The following is a 6268-nucleotide window of genomic DNA, read 5'->3' on the forward strand; positions in this document are numbered from 1 at the left end:
TTCTCAGAGTGTCCCTGTAGGGTAAGATATAAGCCATGCACCGAGGTAGCTGGTTTGATAGCATTCCTTTTATTAAGGAGATCTGTTTTCCTTTTCTCACTTCCTCACTCCCCTACTGGTATTTTCTGAACCTCCAAATAAATTGCTGGCTCTTTGTCTCTGAGTCTGCTTCTGGCTGAACCCCAGGTAAGACAATATCATGCCCAGGGCAGAGACAAGGTGTGAATTCAGTCATTCAGTTTCCAGAGTCCACGCTCTTACTGATCCCTCTGCTGGCACTAGGAGGAAGGCTAGGCAGAGAGCAAGGAAAAAGGCACAGAGGCTTGAGAAAATTTGCTGGGTTTGAAGAAATAGCTCAATATGGCTAGAACAGGATGGCTTGGGGAGTGGGATGTGGGTAGGGGAAGATAAGGCTGGAAATACAACTTGGGATGAATTCATGAACCACTTGCAGGTCAAGTTATGGTATTTGACCTTTATCACAAAGGTGGCAGGAAGTCATCACACAGTTCTACTCAGGCTGCGATATAATCAGACACCCACTTGTAAAAGTTCCTTCTGTAAAGAAGGTGAAGTGGGGGCAGTGGAGAGACTGGTGGTAGGAAGACGGATTCTGAGGCTGCGACTACCAGGAGAGTGTCAGTGTGGACAGAAAGAAGGGGCTGACCTGCCAGATGCTTAGGACATAGGGTCAGCGCAACATGGTAGGAGTGTGGTGAGGTCATGTGCCAACAAGACCATGAGGTACAGCGTGAATGGCAGGAGGACTGGGGGACACTGAGCAGGAGTGTTTGTGGGGGTTTAGAAAGAGGACCATTTCCACTGGACATACTGAATTGTAAATGCTTGAAGACTCCCCAGGTGGAGCTATCCAGAGCCAAATAAAGACAGAGCTTTGAGACTTAGGAAAGAGCCCACAACTAAGTATGCAAATATTAATTAATGTTTGAAGATTGTAAAGCCATCGGCATGGATGGAATTCCTTGGGAAAAGGGGGGAAAAAAGGCCATGTCAAGTATATGAAGTGCTTTCACACACATTATCTCATTCAGTCTTCATAATAACCATCTGAGGTGAAGAGGTAAGGTTTTTTTTTTTTTCATTAACATCTTGTAAGGAAGCAAATCAAGACACAGAGGCTAGGTGGCTTGTCTCTTAGCTGGAAAGAGGAAGAACCTAGGCAAGGAACAGGTCCTTTGGCTCCACGTCCAGTGCTTCTCTTATCACACCACACTGTCCCTCCCAAATGTATCTGTATGTCTACATCAAGTGATACAGGACCTCTTCACGAATGGTTTTTTAAAAGGAGGGCATCATATCTTCTTCCTGTTATATATATATATATATCTCAGTTACATTGTGGAAATCTGACATATGTCAAATCATGATGTATAATGTTCTTTTCTGTATTTTGTACTGCTTTACTGATAATTGGACAAATATTTAACATAGTGATTGGACACAGGCTTAGATGACATCAAAGCCCATTTGTCAAAGCAGTGCTTGCTTTGCAGGTGAATTCTGAGGCTCGGCTACCGCATGGTCATTTTTCTTGGTCTATTCATTCCTGCGTCACCTGTCATGATGGTTTTCTCCTTTTTCATTAATTTTGACCATGTGCTAAGCATCCAACCTCTGTAAAATTAAGTTTTGGGCAGTCATAATTCACATTTATTCACTGGACATCTTCAATGCCCACAGCAAATCTTCTTGAGGTTTCTCCTCCTGCTTTTATGCTCTGGGGAGAGCACTCCCCAAATAGTACTGTAAGTCACGCCAGGAAAGGATCCTGCGACAGGACAACCTTTGAATACAGAAAGCACAACCATTCCTTTTTTTTTTTTTATTTGGCCATGCTGCACAGTATGTAGGATCTTATTTCCCTGACAGGGATTGAACCCACACCCCCTGCAGTAGAAGCATGGAGTCTTAACCACTGGGCCGCCGGGGAAGTCCCAGAGAACACACCCATCCTTGGCTAGATTTGAAAAAAAAACATACTTCCCTCTTTTATTTGTGAGGGAGATGACACTGACATTTGGAAATGTTGCAAATGTGACAGACTGTGGCATATTTTATTACATGATTTGTAGTATATTTTTACCTATCTGGGGGAAAACCCTGACAATGTGACACATGGATAAATGAGTCAAGCCCTTGTAAAATCCCTGGGGCTGCTGCAGCCAGAACTTAGCTGAACAGACTGAAGGAGCAGCTCATGGACAGAGAGCATCAGGGGGCTTGCTGTGTTCTGCTGTGGTTGGCAATTTGCTTTCCCAGCTCTTTCAACATATGGTAAGGGATGGGGGAAGAATGATCCCAGATGATGGCAGGACACCCTCTGTGTTGTGTTTTTTCAGTTTTCTGCTATTTTAACTAATTTCCAGTCAGTTTTGCTGACGTCTGAGTATATTAGTGGTTTTATTTTAGGCAGAGAAACCATCGCCTTTTCTTTGACTACCAGAGTATGCTATTCTGGTTTAATTGTGATAGAATCAGATGATGACTTATTTGTGAGAAGAAACAGTATCTGGAACTTCTGTCCTCTACCTTCTCCTTGATTTCCTTCATTTAAAATGCCTAGAACAGGTGACTTCCTTGGTGGTTCAGTGGTTAAGACGCTTCCACTACAGGGGGCATGGGTTTGATCCTTGGGCAGGAACTAAGATCCCACATGCCATGTGGCCCATCCCCCCAAGATAAATAAATAAATAAATGAATAAAATGTCTAGATTAGAGTCACTTCCTAATGACTTATTAGGAAGCAGATGAGCTCTAACTGGTAAAACTTGAATAAGCTATTTTTCAAAAGGGTGAAGTGTGTACCTGTATATAGGCATCTTAAGCAGTATGGTTCTTTCCTGGCACACCAGACCTCCTGAATATACAATTTTAAAATAATTTAATTAATTTATTTACTTTTTGGCCCTGATGCATGAGGAATCTTAGTTTCTGGATCAGGGATCAAACCTGTACCCCCTGCAGTGGAAACATGGAGTTTCAATTGCTGTATCACCAGGGAAATCAGCAAATTATTTTTTGTGAGGGCAGGAAGTGTTCTACTTATAAACATCCTTTTTTTGTGGGGTTAGGGGAAGGGATAAAAATATTTCCAGTGTGATGCTATTAGCCACATATTATGTCATTTTCTTCTCACTCTTTCCAGTTTGCTGGAAATTGGAGACAGAAAGTAAGGAATAAACAACATTTTCATTTTCTGAGTTGATGTTTCATGTTTTTGTCTTTAGTCTTAAGTTAAAGTAAGTGCCTGGTAATCTTTTGTGCAAAAATATCAATATACTTGGATAAGTGTGTAGTTAATTAGAGCCAAGTTCTCCATTCTTTTCTAGGAAGAGACAGGAACTGGACTTCAGCTCCTTGAACATGGTTTTGTTACTAGTGCCTCTGTTTTAAGTGTATACATTCAAAGTGTCCTCCTCCTCTGCATTTCTCCCTGAACCCCTTGTTTTCTTTATGGGTGGTTCTCTGGAGCCCTTAAACTCATGCTTGCTTGCTCAGCCACTTATGCCCGTATTTCAAAGAAGTTTTCTGGAATTTCATACACTACCTAGATGAGGTTCAATACGAGGACTGAATTCCTTTTCTTACCACTTAGGGAGAGTGAACAGGAATCTTCTACAGAGATTTATCCTACAAAGAAGTTGAGGAGCATGTGATATAACATCTCAAATCAATCTCTGACTCCCCATGCACATTCCTCTGTTGACAGGAATGCTTTCAAATCTCCCAGGAACTGACCTTAGTTATGAGGTTTCACTTGGGAGTGGTGAGGAAAAATTGTAGTCCTGGGAGAATTGAAAGAGAGATGAAGCTTATCTTAATCTTCATTACTTAACTTGCATTCATTTTTTGATCCTTTGCCTCAAAATTTCCAGTGCCCGGTCATAAAAATGATAATAGTCTGTACCTTTTATTAGTAATCATCATAAAACAATTGATGCCATTTTATGAATGTTTATTATGTGCTAGACATTTTGATAAGCATTTTATATATATCTCATTTAATCTTATGATCTGATTACGCTACTATCTTCTGTTACTATTGCTATTTTCCAGATGAAGAAACTGATGCACAAGTAAGGTAAATACATTTCCCCAAATCTCATAGAACCAGGATTCAAACTCAGGTCTGAATGTTCCCAAAGCCTGAATGCTAATCATTTATTTAGACCTTCCCCCTCTTGGGTATTATTCCATTCTATAAATTAAGACTCTTAATTGTCTCTTATCAGAACTTACCTTTTATGTTCTTCCATAGCCCTGCTCTTAGGTTTCTGGGGTGATGGATGATTCTAGGGTACTTTAGTGTGATGAGGAATTTTTGAGAAAGACAGCGTTGTTCAGGGCCATCTGCAATTTTATTGCCAGGTCACAAGAATCTGCAGTTAAACATACTGATTTCTAGTAGTGGTTCTTCAGGGTTTTTTTTTTTTTTTTGATGGGAAGATTTTCAAGTCACAATACAGAGAAATCTGCTTAATTTGCCTACTTTTTATTATTCAATAATAATTCAATTACTTATTTATTTACTTAAGTGACATTGATTGCACCCTCCTATATGCCAGGAATTATATTAGACTAGAAGCTGAGAATATACACTCAAAATAAAATGAAGATGAGTAAAATAAATCCATGTCTTCAAGAATCTTGTAGGGGTAATAGAAAAATAAACTACGACTATCATGTGGTGTGATAATTGTTTTTATAGAGGGGTGCAGTGGGATGTTATTGAAGCATAGAAGATAAGCACCTACCCTGGGCTTGAATCACCTGGTACAAAGTTTGAGATAAATCTTGAAGAGTGATTATTAGTTAGCCAGGTGGATAGAAAGAAGAGAGATCAGAGAGGGGAGTCTCAGACAGAGGAGACTCTGTAAATACAAAAGCCCAGAGGTGTGAAAGAATTTGGAACCTTAGGGATGAACACTGATTAGATGGCTGAAGCATAAGAGGTGTGGGGATGACAGTGGGAAACAGACTTAAAAGGTCATTTCACTCCATGATCCCAGTCATTTACAGTGGCAAACTTGTCTGTAACATCCCTATGTCTTGGGATGTAAATTTTCCTAAGTAAAGGCAGAACAGCATGCTGGTCTATATGCTATTGTTGAATGAAAACCCCTTCCTTTTAGCAGGCCTTGATGCCTGTCAGTGTCAGGGCTGGTCTGGGTTTGATTTCCTACTTTCCACAAGATAGAAGTGGAAATGGGAAGAAAGCCCATGTGAAGGTAGGTTGCAGTTTGCCCAGTGGCTGCTCTTCAGGGATCACAAACTACTCTGATATCAGGGGTAAAGTAAATTGCTGGCTCTACCTGATCTTTCAAAGGGCCCCGTTTTTCCAATCTCCATGGGTTTTTTTTTTTTTTAAACTTAGTTTAGTGGTAAATGCTGGCAGTTTCTGAGGCTACTCAACTATTAAAATACTTCATTCTTAAAAGCAGAGAGAGTTGCTGATTTCCACTGTTGGATGATTTGGACATGGGACTTCTCACAAATACCAAGTAGAATCTTCTAAATAGTTTTGGATGTTTGCCAGGATAACTTGAGGGTTGTTAGTATTCAAAGTGTTATTTATTCAGTCAGATATCATGGCATTTTCAAAGAAGTTGAGAATTGGAAGGCTTTTTTTGTTGGTGTTAGCACAAAACCCAGGTGGCTTCCCAGGCAATGCTATGGTAAAGAACTCACCTGCCAGTGCAGGAGATGTAAGAGATGTGGTTTTAAACCCTGGGTTGGGAAGATTCCTTGGAGAAGGGCATGGCAACCCACTCCAGTATTTTTACCTGGGAAATCCCATGGACAAAGGAGCCTGGTGGGCTACAGTCCATAGGGTCGCAAAGAGTCAGACATGACTGAAGTGACTAAGCATGCACACAACACAAAACTGGTTTGCTCTGAGTGGCCTTGGCTGGCTGAGCCGGACCTGGCTCCTGCTGAGATTTCCATCAACAGTTGCCCAAGCTGTATTTAGGGTGCTCTCCTTTTCTAGGAAGTTGAAATTTCCCAGCTGATTATGACTTTCTAGAGATGGACCTAAGTGTAGCAATAGCACCAAATTCTGCATCTGTCACAACTGTTGGAAAGGAAAGAGTATATTTTACATGTAAGTCTGAGTCCCTAATCTGAATGTGGCTTTCTTCTAAGCATTGTTAGATGTCAGCCACAGCAGCTGCATGTTTTTGGTTGGAGACAGACACTGTTAATTGTTTTGAAATGATGCCTTTTTCATGCTCAAGGATGGCACCAG

The sequence above is a fragment of the Cervus canadensis genome, chromosome 7 (genome assembly GCF_019320065.1).
Source record: "Cervus canadensis isolate Bull #8, Minnesota chromosome 7, ASM1932006v1, whole genome shotgun sequence".
NCBI classification, from domain to species: domain Eukaryota; kingdom Metazoa; phylum Chordata; class Mammalia; order Artiodactyla; family Cervidae; genus Cervus; species Cervus canadensis.